Source organism: Pezoporus flaviventris, unplaced genomic scaffold (genome assembly GCF_033815535.1).
Source record: "Pezoporus flaviventris isolate CSIRO_AGI_PZ_B2104156 unplaced genomic scaffold, CSIRO_AGI_Pfla_v1 ptg000031l, whole genome shotgun sequence".
NCBI classification, from domain to species: domain Eukaryota; kingdom Metazoa; phylum Chordata; class Aves; order Psittaciformes; family Psittacidae; genus Pezoporus; species Pezoporus flaviventris.
Genome location: NW_026892579.1, coordinates 64,620,611 through 64,636,679, shown reverse-complemented (window position 1 = coordinate 64,636,679; position 16,069 = coordinate 64,620,611). Strand labels below are relative to the sequence as shown.

General features: G+C 47.2%; 1 protein-coding gene and 1 long non-coding RNA gene across 2 annotated transcripts in view; one reads left to right on the top strand and one right to left on the bottom strand.

Moving 5' to 3' along the window:
* Window positions 1–16,069, bottom strand: part of LOC133273308 (uncharacterized) — a 343,156-nt gene that overhangs the window by 187,319 nt on the left and 139,768 nt on the right. The gene's annotated exons all lie outside the window — the stretch shown is intronic.
* The window catches only part of BMP2 (bone morphogenetic protein 2), a 34,977-nt gene continuing 30,143 nt past the window's right edge, over window positions 11,236–16,069 (top strand). Inside the window, exon 1 of the mRNA XM_061461582.1 lies at window positions 11,236–11,332. The gene's annotated coding sequence lies outside the window, so the exon portion shown is untranslated. The remainder of the gene's footprint in view (window positions 11,333–16,069) is intronic.

Here is a 16,069-nt window from a genome sequence, read left to right as displayed (position 1 = left end):
TTAGGTTGGAAAGGGCCTTAAAATCATCCAGCTCCAACCCCCTGCCATGGGCAGGGACACCTTCCACTAGAGCAGGTTGATCCAAGCCCCTGTGTCCAACCTGGCCTTGAACACTGGCAGGGATGGGGCAGCCACAGCTTCTCTGGGCACCCTGTGCCAGTGCCTCAGCGCCCTCACAGTAAAGAACTTCTTCCTTATATCTAACCTGAACTTCCCCTGTTTCAGTTTGAACCCGTTACCCCTTGTCCTATCACTACAGTCTCTAATGAAGAGTCCCTCTCCAGCATCCTTATAGGCCCCCTTCAGATACTCGAAGCTGCTTTGAGGTCTCCACGCAGCTTCTCTTCTCCAGGCTGAACAGCCCCATCTTTCTTATGATGCCACTCTGGTCTCCAGTGCCTACAGAGCTGATGGTATGAGGTTATGGGCCTTTTGTCAAGTAGCCAAGCAAGACAATTGCTTTGCAAGGTCAGTGGAGAAATGTGAGCTCAAAAGGTGAAGAAGGTGGTGGAGCTGAGTTCAGGTGACCCCAGGTAGAAGCAGCACACATATGTGTGCCTCTCTGCAAGCCTGATGCAGTTTTATCTGATGTTTAGGCAGAGCTTCCCCTAAGGCAGTGGGTGCCCCGGGGGGCTGATGAAGGTTTAGGCTTCCAGGATTCCCTGCTTCCCAGCTGAATTGTCTGTGCTCTGCAAAGGGGAGAATGTCTCCAGGAAATCTAGTTGCCACATGAAATGGGCAATGTTTTCCTCCCAGAGTAAAACCTACAGCTGCCACTTGGTTAGATTGAGGGACAGAGAGTTGGAAATTATAATGTTCATAGAGATTCTTGTGCCAAGATTCATGTCGAGAAGAGGGTAAGAGCAGTAAATAAGGCGAGATCGTGCTGTTTTGGTGTTACTGGCAGAGCAGAGCCCTCTTCCCCTAACAGCTATGTTGGCCAGGAGCAGTGATGACACCAGGAAATGAGGTGAGGATGGGGGGATCACAGAACCCCTGTGCATCCCCCAAGCAGGACCCTTTCTTAAAGCGAGGGGAAACCCTCCAGTACCCTCAGGTGATTTCTTTGGGGATGGAGGTATCAAACCAAAGCAGGTTATCCCTTCTGTCCGAGAAGGTCAGGTTCCTGCAGTTCTCCCCCCGGCCTTTTTCCTTTTCTATTTTAAGGGTGTGGTATATTTGGTAAGTTTTATGTTTATCAAGAAGTTGATTGTGTAAATAAAATTGCGGCCTTGTGTGCCAAATAGCTGGGTTATGCTTTCCTGGAGGAGAGCCGAGGTGGTGTGTGGGAGCATGCCAGTGTTAATATGTTCACTTTGCTATGAAACACGGCATGTGTGAGGCGGTGATGCTCTTGGAGCCGTGGTGCTGCTTAACCCTTCCCTGGCACAGTCATCTCCATGCTCTGCTGGGCTTCCCCTCCTGTGCTTCATAAACATTCACCAGCAGAAGGGGCTGAGGCTCTCGTGGACTTAACTGGAGCCTGGCCAGATCAACAAGGAACTTCCCAAGGCTCGGGATCCCACCCTGCATTCCCCTCCCATGGCAGGATCCTGGCGTTTCCTACAGCTGGCGTGTGAAGGCCTCAGAGAGAGGGCAGGTCAGGCACGTGCCTGGGGATGCCAGGGCAGGGAAAAGAGCCCTGGGCTAAAAGAGAATAAACTCTTGAGCTCTAATGACTTTATTCCCTATTTACTGCTAAGTGCTACCCAAAGTTTACCTTGTTTCTACCCTGCAGAGGCAGCCAAAGTTTTATTCCGGTGGCTGTTTGAATAGCAGCCCAATCACCGAACAGTTTGGGAGTGTTTTGTACATGGGATGGTGCTGCAGAGCTGCAGCCTCATGTCACTGAAGGCTTTGGAAGCACCAGAATTGTTCTCTGGTTGCTTGTTTTGTTACTTTTCCCCTACAAATCACGCAGTCTCTATCTCGGAGCAGCTCCTCTCATCCTTAGGTCATTACATTCGGGAAGTGCTGGAAACAAATGAATAGAGAAAATGTAACCTCTTGCTTGCCACCAAAGAGGAAATCATGAGTCGGCTACTTCTGCAGACAAAGCGAAAGTCCCAAGGATGCATGAAAGGCCTTCATTTTGCCAAGCAGCAGGGAGCAGAGTTAGCTGTGGTACAGTGGGAGGGGAGCCTGTGTGCGGGGGAATTCTTGCAACTCAGACAAAAATAGTGACTTCCATTATTTCCCTTCCTAAGCCGGAAACCTGCTTGCATTGCAGGCATTTATTGTAATTCCTCACATAGCTGGGGATGATAAGCCCCGCTAACTAGTCATTGCATGCTGGCTGAAAATGATAGTTAATGTACACCGTCCACCCAAACAGCTTCCCTCCTTAACCCTTTCAAAGTGGCTGCGTTTGGGTTGGTTTTGTTTTGAGATGATGTTGCTGCTGATCAGCCTCACCTCAACCCTCCGTCTTCATTAAACTCAGTGTAGTGGGGACTCTTTGATGCAGTCTAATCTATATGGGAGACTTCTCGGAGCAGTTCACACGTCTAAGATACACTGACAGTTATGGCTCAAATTTCAAAGGAATCAAAGGGAGCCGTTTGGCCGACTTCCACTAAATGTCACTGAAATTTGGATGCATAACTCCTATGTGTTCCTTGAGCAGGCTGGATACTGTGGGTTTGAGCCTACTAATGATCCTGAGCCCTAGCCTGCTGCAGACAGTGGAATTCTCTTTGTGCACTAGTTTGTACTATCTGGTGTTCAGACACTGTGTCGATGAGGCCCTCAGTGACATGGTTTAGTGGTGGTCTTGGCAGTCCTGGCATAATGGTTGGGACTTGATGATCTTAAAGGTCTTTTCCAACCTAGTTGAGTCTATGATTCTATGAGACCTCAGAGCAGCTTACAGTGCCTGAAGGGGGCTTACAAGGGAGGGACTCTTTGTTAGGGACTGCAGTGATAGGACAAGGGGTAACGGGTTAAAACTTAAACAGGGGAAGTTTAGATTGGATATAAGGAAGAAGTTCTTTACTGTGAGGGTGGTGAGGCACTGGAATGGGTTGCCCAAGGAAGCTGTGAATGCTCCATCCCTGGCAGTGTTCAAGGCCAGGTTGGACAGAGCCTTGGGTGACATGGTTTAGTGTGAGGCCTCCCTGCCCATGGCAGGGGGTTGTAATTGAATGATCTTCAGGTGCATTCCAACCCAAACCATTCTATGATTCTATGATTCTGTTCTATGATCTAGGCCTAAATGCAGAGGAGGTGAAAGAGCTTTGCTCTCAGGAGAGCAAATGAGAGAGGAAGCACCCACCTAAGGGTTACAATTTGGGCAAGGGGAGCTTACCTTTTCCATCTGTGCTTGTGCACGTATCCATGTCTTCCTGCAGTTATTCCATCATAGCTTTGCTGTGTGCTGGAGTGCGCTCAGCTGTCCGGTGCCCTGTCCAACATGGGCTGTCCTCTCAGCATCATGCAGCACTGATGTGCCCATGGGCTTGGTGTGGCACTCCGAGCTCTACACCTGAGGTCAGTGCTGAAATGCCTGATGGAAACATCGATTTCAGTTCTTGGGGGAAGAGAGGGAAGGAGTTTGTATTTGGGCTCCTGCCCAATGCTGTTTGCACCGGGATGGGGCACCACATGACTCCCAGCAGGCTATTGTCTTGGGATGTGGCAACATCCAAGGTACAAGGTGCACGTTGATGTTTGGTACCAACGTTATATAAATGCTGCTTGTGCAAGCCCAGCAGCTGATTTTACAAGACATGGGGAAAGACGCATCTTTATCCAAGGGCAGGATTTAGCCCTAACTGCAACATCTTCCCAGGTATGATACAATAACAATACTTAGCAGGCATGTAGTTCTTAACATCATCAAAGCAATGTACAAGCAGCAACTAATTAATCCTCACAACACCCCTGTGAGGCAAGTATTACCATCCCCATTTCACAGTTTGGGATGATGTGACTTTGGAAGGTCAAATGACTTGTCCAGAGCTAAACAGTCTGCAGTGGAGCTCATTAGTTCCTGGCTCACAGCCACCACTCAGTGTACTTGCCCAGCCTATTACTGTATTTTATTATGCAAATCCCCATGGAAATTAGAAGCCCAGAGCAACCCACAGATCTAAACATGGTGCTTAGATCTAAATGCTGGATCCATTTGGTTTGAAATTGGTTCCAGAGACCTGCCAGTAATTTCACTGGATTTTGGGTGGCAATGGAATAAAACAGTGACTGTCATAGAATCACAGACTGGTTTGGGTTGAAAAGGACCTCAAGATCATCCATTTCCAGCCCCCTGCCATGGGCCAGGACACCTCCTGCTAAACCAGTGGCGTTCCCTGTCATGCCTGGAAGTCTCCAAGACAAAAGCAGAGGTCATGGAGACGTGTATTGATGACTGTCCAGCTTCACCCTTGTTTGCACAGGCTCTTCTGAGGCCACCAAATAGTCCCAAGCTAGACAGGGTGTCACCAAGGTGAGCAAAATGACAGAGTTCAGCCTCAGTTCCTGCAGGTGTATTGCAAGCAGTGCATGGAGACGTGTCTGCCTAGTCACTGGAAGACTCTTTGGCTACAAGGTTATAGCTGGTTATAGAGACAACTCAGGAAAGCCAGCAAAAAGCAGCGAGCTGGGGTCTAGTTCAGGTATACATGGTTTTCTTCAGTATTGGCAAGCTTTGCTCAAAAGCTGATGCTGTCCATGCAAACTGGCACTGTTTTGGTGAATCAGAAAATCAGCCAAACCCTGTCTGGCTTGCACAACTGCGGTTCTTGTGGAAATCACCATGGCTTTTGTGTGTGCAAGGAAAGGAAAGGATATTCACCGTGTAACGTTGGATCAGGACTGGTTCTTGGCTCCTTATTTCATGGGCTGACAAGTGCACTGCTAGATTTCATGAGGGTGTCATCATACCACTGAAAGCTATTTACACTAAGTCACCCTCCAGGAACTGGGTCACAACTTCTTCTTTCATGAGACTTGGCAGTGATCTCAGGGTTTTACTAGGAGCTGAAGAGAGGATGTCTATGTGCAACGCCAAAACCAACTGAGATGCAAAGGGAGCTGGGCCCCGTGCCACTGATCAGTGCGTGGCACATCAGGCTCTGAAGGCAATGGGATGGGACTTCGCTGCTTTGCAGGTCCAGCGGTTGCTGATGGTTGCCTTTTGCACTCTGAACAGGTGTAAATGACTACCCAGAGGCAAAGCAGGGCAGAATCAGGGCCAGATCTTCAGCTAGTGTCAATCAGTGCCTCGGCTTCAATGGGGCTGCATCAATTTGCCTTAGGAGAGGGTGTAATGTGGGAAACAGAGATAAGGGAACTCATGTTCTAGCACCCTATATCCTATATAATTGCTTAAGTATGAGCACAGCCCAAAATGGGTTTGCCAGATGCTGGGGTGGTGCAGAAGCCATCCCATGGTTTACGGGCAGGGTTATACACCCAAGTGGAGGAAGCCTGTGGCCAGGATGGGCTCACTTCCTGCTTGCTTCAGGTGAGTCCATCCTGGGCTTGGGTACCAGCTGGTGGGAAGGATGTGTTTACATAGACATATAGGAGGCCTTACATTCTGGATGCTGGGCTGTACTCAGGCCATGCCTCCATATCAGCTGTGCTCCTATGACCCACAGTAGCTGGAGTGAAGCCAGCGCAGGTCTGTGAGATGGAGCAACAATCATACCTTTGTTTTGCAGGGCAGATGAATAGATAGATAACAACGAGGTAATGGACAGCAGCCCCTTCCCCCCACAAACATCAGTCCTATCACTCACCTCCTCCCCCAGCAAAACGAGGCCTCAGGGACAGAGAAAGAGCACAGAGATTAAAAACGAACCCCTTGCTTTGGAACTCCTCAGCGAAAGGGGCTGATAAGAGGAGGGCTGAGATCAGGCATCAGATTTCAGGGGTGAACAACCACAGAACGGAAGGATGCCGAAAGGGTTGTCGGAAGGGAGCGAGATGCTGAGCACGTCCCAACAGCTTCTCTTCTGACAAAAACAAGAGCAAAGGTGTTTCTCTCGTAGCAGCAACAGACACAAAGAGCTGTTCAGACACTTTATACCCATTAAGAACCCCGGAGAGACGTAAGAGCATCCCAGAGTGAAGGTTTGTAAGCTGTTAGTCAGGTTCTGTTTCAATGCTGGCAGATTCCTGGGAGCTGTAAGCTGTAAGGTTCTGTGCTCTCAATGGGAAGCGATCAGCACTGGAAAGACTTGGGTGTAGTCAGGGCTCATGGAGCAGGCTGTGCCTCAGGCTGGGCAATGTGGTTTCAATTTTGGAGCTGTCCCCTCAAAAGCCTTCATAAAAGCAGCCTGAACATAAAAGACCATGTTCTTACAGCTTGAAACATCAGGAAGACTGTGTCCCCCCCTGCCTAGAGAGGAGCAATATTCAGCAGCGGAGGCTTCGCTGAAGTGCTGCAAAGGTAAAGTTCACATCTCTGCATCTTCACATCTCACAAGAAAGATGTTGGAGTCACTGTGTGATCCAAGTAGTGCATTGCCCCTGCTGAGACATGGGCCTTTCGTGTATTCTTTGCACAGGATAAGTTGTTCTTATCGTATGAAGACAGGCTGAAAGAGTTGGGCTGTTCAGCCTGGAGAAGAGAAGCTGCATGGAGACCTCAGGGCAGCTTCCACTGTCTGAAGAGGCCTACAAGAAATCTGGAGAGGGACTTTTTACAAGGGCCTGCGATGAGAGGACAAGGGGGAATGGCTTTAACCTGAAAAGGGGAGATTTAGATTAGACAGAAAGAAATTCTTTACTATGATGGTGGTGAGGCGCTGGCACAGGGTGCCCGGAGAAGCTGTGGCTGCCCCATCTCTGGCAGTGCTCAAGGCCAGGTTGGATGGGGTTTGGAGCAAGCTGCTCTAGTGGAAGGTGTCCCTGCCCGTGACTTGCTGTCTTGCACTCCAGTGGAGTGTGCAGGGGGTTGTTCAATTTGGAGGAGGAGTCTTTGGGCCAGGCAGCTATGGCAAGGTGTCAGGGTTGCTCCAGCAAGCACACGGTTAGCAGGTTTCTGCCCATTATCTGAGTGATCTGATCGAAGCTATGAAAGAGGCTAAAACCAGGCAAGGAAGATCCTGGGGCCTTGACCCTCTGGCTGGCGTGGGATGACCTGAGCTGGTTTGGATTGTGTCTTTAAAACTAAAGGTAAGCCTGAGGAAAGGGAGGAGGAGGGATTTTCCTTTGGGAATTTGTTTCCCCATTCCCAGTGGGTGAGCCCGTTTACTTACTCACTGGGGCACATAGTAGTTAATACAATTTTCTTGATAATAATAGTTTGGGGGCTCTGTAAAGCCAGCAGGTGGGAGCCAGATAAACCAGTTGTGAAGGTGAACACTGACAGCTCTTCCGATGGCCCAAGCCATCTCCAGCAAGGCTGAGGCAGACTCATATCTGACTGCTCTCAGAGCCTGTGAGCTCCCTTGGGGCAGCACCAAAGCAACATCATCGTGGTCAGCCTCTACATGTGTCCTTTAGCTGCCCACTTGAGTGGTGAATAGGCCACAATTATGGTCTTTTCCTTCGTCTGAAGTTCTGGATTTGGAGCCCACATCAGTCCCCTGGTTTTGCACCTTCAGCGTTGCTGGGTTTAAGTGTATTTAGGCAGGCCCCAAGGCTGGTTGGTGCCGTGGCAAGGACAGGGGGGTTAAAAGCAATACTGGGTACCTTAAGATTTGGGGAAGAGTTGGAATATTAGACAGTTTTCCTGGCTGCTACTCTAAAAACCACTTATAGGCCTGGCTTACATGAAATTCATTACAGTGAGGGTGGTAAAACACTGGCACAGGTTGCCCAGAGAAGTGCTGGATGCTCCATCCCTGGAGACATTCAAGGCCAGGCTGGATGTGGTTCTGCGCAACCTGATCTAGTTGGAGATGTCCCTGCTCAATGCAGTGGGTTTGGGCTAGATGGTCTCTTCCCACCCAAACTATTCCATGATTCTACGATTCTATGAAATGGAACATGATACAATATTTCTATTATAATTCTATATTGATGTTTTTACCACTGGTTATGTGGGCCAAGACCTCACATGAATGCAGTTATTTTGAAATCAGAGGCTTACACCATACAACTCTTCTTTCCAGCAAGAGCTGTAGTACCTTGACTGTTCTCACTACATTCACTATTCCCATACACTGAAAGATGCACTACCTTTGGATGTAGATGAGATGTTAATGGCAGAGACTTCATTGCAGCACCGCGAGGGTGAGCAGGAAGGTAATTATAGTCTTGCTTTTTATTGTTCTTACATAAAGCTGCTGTGGCTATTTTCCATCCCAGCTGTGCCTCCCAGCCTGCCCAGTCTTACTTTCCATTGCGGTGTGGATTTTGGATCCCACACATTCAGGGATACATGGCAAGATCCCACAGAATGGCTCATGACCACGGAGGTGCAGAGGCAGACCTGTGCTTGCAGATTTTGTCTGTGCATGGAGCCAGGGATACTGTCCTGCTTTTTTTTCCTGGTGGTTTTTCTAGAACCAAGGAAGGGCCTGACCCCAAAGCTGGATTCTTAAAGCAGCAGATTTTTAAGGATACTTGAAACCTGAACCTGGATTTCACCCCAAATCTTGTGAGCAGCTTTTGCACTTATGATGAATGAGATCTGTATTCTGTGGTCAAGAATCATAGACAGAGTAACAGATTGATACCTCAAGTGCTTGCAGGTGAGATATCCAAGCAGGGAAATCAAGGGTAGAAAACAAGACATACAACAGCTTTTCATAGGCTGTGTGTTATCCTGCCTGGGAGTTCTCGACAAGCTCTGCAAAATGACTTTATGAAACCTTTCCAAGGTGAGAGTATTCATGCAGAAATCTCTACAAGGTCCTACAAGGCCCTTCACACCTGATGGAGTACTAGGGAATATGAAACCAGCACCCATTCTTTAGGGTTTCATCCCATGTCCAGCAGAGATCCCATCAGGAATCTTCCACCTGAACAATCCTCATGGTTGCACATTTAGATCTTCCTTTATTCCTCGGGGACATAACAAGGGTTAATAGCACACATCCCATGAATAGCTAGGGCTATCAAACTTCTCGTCTCACCACCTCTGTGATGCTGGGTCACAAATCCTTTTGTTATATGCATGTAGAAGAACTAGCATGTTGGAACCTGTTAGCACTAACAATGGCTTTATTAGTGGCATTACTCCTATGAACACCGCTACTGTTGCTAATATGTTAATGAGTCATATCATTAATAGATTAAGAATGAATTATGTACTGAGGTAATGTATGTTACACTTTGATTTCAAGTGAAGGTCGTTTGCAGATGTCATGCATGCCTTGCTATGGGGATGTATTGCCCTGCTTAGGAACTCCCGTGCTAGAAAAACATTTGGCATTGCTCCTCTTTTCCTAGAAGTTTTCCACAGCATTGCTGTTTATTAAATGGTGTTATTTCTCCTGCTCTTGCTTTTGTTGATGAAGTAAGAAAGAACCTAATTCTGTATTTTTTGAGGCCCAGCATTTCCTGATAGTTTTGAAAAGAGCAAGGAAGAAAAGGAAAAACACAGGGAGCTGGTGTTCAAATGTGCTCTTTGAGGTAGGAGGTAAGAGACAGTGAAGCAAGCTCCTTGGGGCTGTTCAGCCTGGAGAAGAGAAGGCTGCGTGGAGACCTCACAGCAGCCTTCCAGTATCTGAAGGGGGCCTATAGGGATGCTGGGGAGGGACTCTTCATTAGGGACTGTAGGGACAGGACAAGGGGTGATGGGTTAAAACTTACACAGGGGAAGTTTAGATTGGATATAAGGAAGAAATTCTTTACTGCAAGGGTGGTGAAGCACTGGAATGGGTTGCCCAGGGAGGTTGTGAATGCTCCATCCCTGGCAGTGTTCAAGGCCAGGCTGGACAGAGCCTGGATGAGATGGTTTGGTGTGAGGTGTCCCTGCCCATGGCAGGTTGTTGGAACTGGATGATCTTAAGGTCCTTTCCAACCCAAACCATTCTGTGATTCTATGATTCTATGATTCTGACTACTGTGATTTCAGAGGAGATTCCCAAAGAACCTCCTTTGGCACCGTAATATCTGTAATCTACCTACCGTGGCCAGGACAACGCTTCAGCATCATGCGTCACACAAAGGAATATTCCTCAGTGTCGGCAGGACGATATTTGATTTATATTTGGGGGTTTGAAATTTGATGCTGTGATTTAATTTTTGGAGGAACTCTGTTCCCTTCCAGGGGAAATTCTTGTTTGAGAAAGAAAGGAAGGAAGAAAGGAAGGGGGTGGGGGAAGCAAAAAAGAGAAAGGAGGGAGAATGATAGAGGTTACAATAGTATTACGTTACCGATCGGATAAACTGACAAAACAGCCCACTGTGACTCAGAGAGCTTAATTTTGTGCATTTTGGCAACTTCTTAAAGCAGAAAATGAGAGCACGACTGTCAACAGGGCTTTTGATATTTCTCAGTGTTTATACTAGAGATGAAAGTGCATTCTGAATTAGGGTGGAAGGCAGCAGGCCAGATTCTGACTTCGGCGACAAGAGGTGATAAACGCTGCAGATCTAACCCCCCTGTAACAGCGGGTAGGAAATGGCTCTCCTGTTGCACAAGGTGTTGTGAGGTTTCAAGGTTTTTCCATTCTGCTTGAAAGGCACAGGGGCTGTAAAGGGGTTTGGGGTCTTTCTTATTACTGCAGTAAACCAGCAGATAGCCAAGTCACTTGGTGTATGGGAGACCCAGCATCATGTTCCTGCTCTTTCTGGTTCACTGTCTTGGCCTCTGGGCTTACAGAATTGGTCTTGATGTTACATACATCCAATCTGAAATGACTCCTACAGGAAAGCAGCATCCATGAATGGCCTCTTGCCTGAGGGTTATGATATCCCTCTTGGATTTAGAAGATCCAAGTTCAACAACCTCATCTGTATCAGGCCTTCCAATGTATGTCTTCTGCGCTCCAGATGAATGCTGAAGCCCTTGGCTGCTTTAGGCAGTTTGTTTGTGTGTGTTTTGACCAGAAGTTTCCTCCTGGACCAGAGACCTTTTCCCAGTGGAAGTTTTGCTGAAGTTGATACGTATAAATAACCAGAGAGACATACTGGGGTGTGTGTGTGTGAAAAACTATCAATTCTGTGAACAAACATGGGTTAAGACGTTTGCCAGGGATTCAAATTAGTGTCTGTGCCATTATGTCCTTTTGCTGGGATTTAATGGAAAGAGCTATAAATTGTGGTTATGATTAGCCAGCAAGAAAGGTATCTGTCAGGCAAGTTCTGCCACCCTTACTCATGTGCAGTATTTCATTTCACAGGTTGTCTTGGCTATTTTGCTGGACCATCCTCTCTGCCTCCAGCGGTGCTATTAAAGGAAGGAGGGAGCTATGAATTCCCGCAGTCTTTGGTAAGCTACAACTTCCTTCCTTGCTCACAATTAATGAGAAAGCTTCACCTCTTCTCCAAACCTTCATGGCTGTTTATTTATAGAGGCCAGCATCCAGACAGTATGGGTAATACTTCAAACCAGACTTGGACCTGGGATGTAGGCTGATCCAGCTTAGCTACACAGTAGAGTTTTTGTTGGGTGGAGGCATCTTAGTGTCCTGCTTGGGACATAATATCTCACCTCTAAATAAATGGCCTGCCCTGCAGGGTAAGGTGATTCTCACCATGAGGGAGGCTGGTGGAACCGGGCTTATAAAAATATCTGAGCAGTGGAAGAAAATAACTGCTGTTTTCCAAGAAGATGCATTTTTCTATTTTAATTTCTTGAAGGCTGTGATAAAATAAATGTTGTCTATGATGTCAAGGTGAAGGGCTGACCAGAACTTCCTTTGTGGTCAAGCTCTTTCTTTATTGATTGATTTTATAAGGCCTCTATATTTGTCAGGCTCGCAAGTGCAGCGGTGACTTAAGTTATAAGAGAATGTTTGTGTCTTTAAGGAAAAATACAGCGACCCCTCCTACCCATTGCCCTTCTCATCCGTGCAAGGAAACCTACACTTGGCCAGAATGTTTTTGCTCCCTTAGTGGAAAATGTTGATTAAATATTCAGAGGAAAAAATGCAATTAAACCCCCCAGACTCCTAAATCCCAAGAATCTTTCATGGCAAACTGCTGTATACGGAATAGTTGCATTATTTGGGCTGAAAATGCAAATTGTCAGGTTTTGGTAGAAGCTGCAAAACTTGAAGAGAAATGTCTTGGGGGAAAAGGTCTCTTTTCTGTTGATAGAAGGAGATATTTTCCAAGCATTTCCATGCAAGCTGTTTTGCTGTTGAGTTGGTTGAGCAACCCCATAGCCACATGGTTGTGCTGCTGAAAGGCCCATGAGTGACTTTCCATACTTATTTTTTCTTCCTGAGCCAGAAGTTGCTTTAGTTCAGCATTTTGGTCATTCTTCACACCAGGAGACACATCAGGGTTTAGGCTGGGACCATTTGAGTGGTCAAGCCCAGTCTTGTCACACCACAGTGATGCTGCTGCTGTCAGCCCCTCAGGGTCTGGCATCAAGCTCTCGCTGCACTTTTGGGGCACATCTTTGCTTAGCTGGTTTTACTGGGATAAAATTCCTCCTGTTATTACTTCCCATTGGCGTTGACTGCTTTAGTGCTGACTCCACAAACAATGTGCAAGTGTTGTGTGTGGAGGTACAAATGTGAAGTGACCAGGTGAGATGACCAAGTTATGGCAAGTCAGTGACCCGAAGAGCAAAGCTCAGCTGAACTCTGTGCAGTGAAGTCACCAAATACTCAGTCCTCAAATAACACAAAATTACCCATCTTCCTTCAAAATCCATGCCTCCTTTTGAATGTGGAAATATATGGAACCTGGATATACGAAGTGAATTCCAGGGAAGAGAAAAACAAGGAATATAAACATGGAAGAGCTTTGCAAATCCACGTAAAGCCTGCACTGTTTCTCATTCCCTGGGCTTGCTGGCTGCTTCTCTAGTGCATTCAGTACTTGGTTCTCTGGGCTTTCTGTGTTAGAGGTCTGATCCCTCTCCCACCTGACTGGGTCTTGCTTCTGGAAACTGGCAATCTGCAAGACTGGAAAGAGAAAACCTGGAGCCGTGTTTTAGTATCAGTTGAGTCGATTTACACCATTTAGGATGTGGATTTCTCTGTTTTGTTTTCCCTCAAGGAAAAGAGATGATACAGAGAACTTGAAGTTGCTCCTGCGTGTGATGGTACAGCCAGTCAGCAGCACAATCAGCCATGTAGATTGCCTGTGGGCCTATTTCTTCACATTGACTCAGTTTAGCTGTTGTTGAGGTCAGTTTTTCCAGGGATCACTAATATGGGAGCTGAGGTTGGCCATTCCTCATCCACATCCCAGTTGGCGAGGGGCCCTTATGATTGCCAGGATACAGCTCCAGAGTAAACTAGATGCTCACAAGGTACACAAGGCAGTTTTAAGTGGCACTAAGGGAAAACAGGTAACAGAAAGGGATGTGATTTCTTTCCACCGACCTTTGTTTTAAAGGGTGTTTTGGGGTGCGAGTTAACCTTTCCTTGGGTCTCCTGCCAGCAGGTGGGAACCTTTTTAAGTTGTCCTTTTTCTGAGCAGGGCTGAATCGTCCGCCCTAAAGCATCCCTTAATGCAATTAAAACCAGCAGTACTGCTTCTCCAACACTGGGGCCTCCGATACTGGGAGGGGAAGCGGTGGCTCTTCTTTGAAGTCCCACCTACGTGAACATCAGTGGCAGGACTTCAAAGGGAAGCTGCTATTTCCTGTTGGAGCTCAGCCCTGGTGCTCAGCACTGCTAACAAAGCAGTCGGACTGGTTGTAAAGGCACCGATCCAGCAGAGAACTTAAGCACATGCTTAAGTCCCTCAGGACTTAACCGCATGTTGGGTTGGGACTCAGCTTGTCTGGAGACTGGACTCATGGTCAGGGTTGTGTCTCCCAGGTCAAGTTTTCAAGGGGAAGAGCCAGATTAGAAAGCTTTTCACAAATAGCTCGATGGGTGCTGCAAAGCTGGGCTCATCATTCATAACCCAATGACCTGGGGCACCTGCGCGACAGCAGGAGGTGGGAATACCACAAGGAATCCGACTGGATTGAACAAACAACCTGGAGACAGACAACAGGCTGCACTAACTACCTGCAAACGCTTGTAAATCGTGAATTCAGAGCTAGCATTGGTGAGTTCACCTCAGTGGCCAGGTGAGGATCTGGGCTGATAAATGGAGTTGTAAAGATGGGAGTCTATTTGCAAGCAGGTGCGAAATGCTAAAGGCACCATACTCAGCCCCATGTTTTGCTGAGTAATACTTTATTGTAGTGTTATTCCTCTGCTGTCTGTGGAGCTGTTTGCAGACTAACGGATGGCAGAACTCGGATGTAATTTTTAGCAAGGATTATTTAGGTAATTCATGTAATTTGCACCAACTTATTCTCTCAGTTACTGTCCTCAGGCTATAGACAGACCTTGTGGTCATGATCTGCAGCTGGTGCAGGTACCACACTGCTAGCCCTGTTCTCAGCATCATGTCATCCCCTCTTCAGTAGCAGTGCAGTATGAGAGCTTCTCCCCTGTCACTGCCTACACAAAGGCCCGTGGTTGCCTCATGTGTGGCAATTAAAGGGTGTCTGGGAGATGTTCCATGCCAGCAGCCTGGATATTTGCAATTGGAAAGGATGGTTCTGTTTGTAGAATAGATGTGTTGGATTGAACATGGTACTTGTGTAGGCTGCAGAGATAAACAGGTCATGAAGCCTGAGAAACCCCAGCAGTTTCCAAGTCCTGCTCCCTGAGGTCCTCCTGTACTTGGGGTAGCACAGCCTGATGAACCTGATAGTAGACTGCAGTTATCCTCCACCTTGCCCTTCTCCCTGTAGTGGAACCCATTACCTAGTTGCTAATTCCCCATCCCAAGAAAGTGAATTGAGAACAGTGTCCTGGGGATTTTCATCTGAGCCAAACTGGAAACACCTTCACTTGGGTTATGAAAATACCTATGAAACTGTTAGGCCACTGGGTTTGGATGTCACCAGCAGATATCTGCCCAGCCATTCAGGTTCCCAGAAGAAACTTCTGACATATCTTCACTGTGTGCATGAGCACTGTGTAGTTAGTGCTCCCCAAAGCAGCAAGACTTTGCTCAATTCCATGCTGACCTGCTCTGTTGCATGCAGAAAATAAGCACTGATCAAAAGTAAGGCCCCAACATCTCCCCTTCTAGGTTCAGGTACAGCGTGCTGGTACAGTGCTAATGTTACTGTTAGCACTGCGTGGTATGTCCTTGGCATACTCCCTGCAGGATCAGGTTGGTGTCTCCACTGTGATGTTATGTGGCGGCATGGTTTGGAAGGACCCCCCTACAAAGAGTAGAGATGCTCTGTTTTGGATGGGTAGGTTGGATGTTGACAAACAGCAGCGTGACTCACTGCTCACACCTGAATGCTCTGCAAGGGGTTTATGTTCCTGAAAACGAGTGTGGTCACCGCACCTGAGAGTGAATCTGGTGACCACAGAGCGCTGAAGAAGTTCAAACTCAGCTTTTCTGCACCTTGAAAGTTCACAAGAAGCAGGTGATGTGATTTCTTGGGAAGGAAGCCTTGTGTTGTGACCGAGGCATGTGACTAGTGCAAGAAAACCATTCAGTTCTTGGTGGTGACACAGGTGTCTTGGGTGGCCTTGAGTGGTTCATTTGGTCTTTGTTCCCTTTGGTCTCCCAGCTATAAATTAGGCTAATAGCTCCTTACCCATGTGTCTATTAGCCAGCAAGTTATTCAGGTGAAGGTATATTGTGTGTTGTACAGGTACTAGGTTTGCTCTTGCTCAGGGTTCTCCTGTAAAATGAAGAAGCAATGTGAATAACCAAGTGAGGCAGGATGGGTTTTGGGGAGGCTTTCTCCCAAAGGCTCTTTGCATTCAAAGAAGGTGCATTTTGTTAATCTTCATTTTGTGTGGTTTCTACCTGTGGATTAGGACTGAAAGGGTTTTATCCGATGCAGGGTGTACATGCAAATATTTCTATTTGAATAATACTGGAGAATAAATTTAGAACTGGTTAAAGAGGGGATGAATGCCTCAATCTGCGAGGTGGAAAAATTACTACTTCTTGTGGGTAACCCAACCTGTTTAAGTTGCTAAAAACATACCTGCCTGAAAAAAGAAGAGCAGGAGGA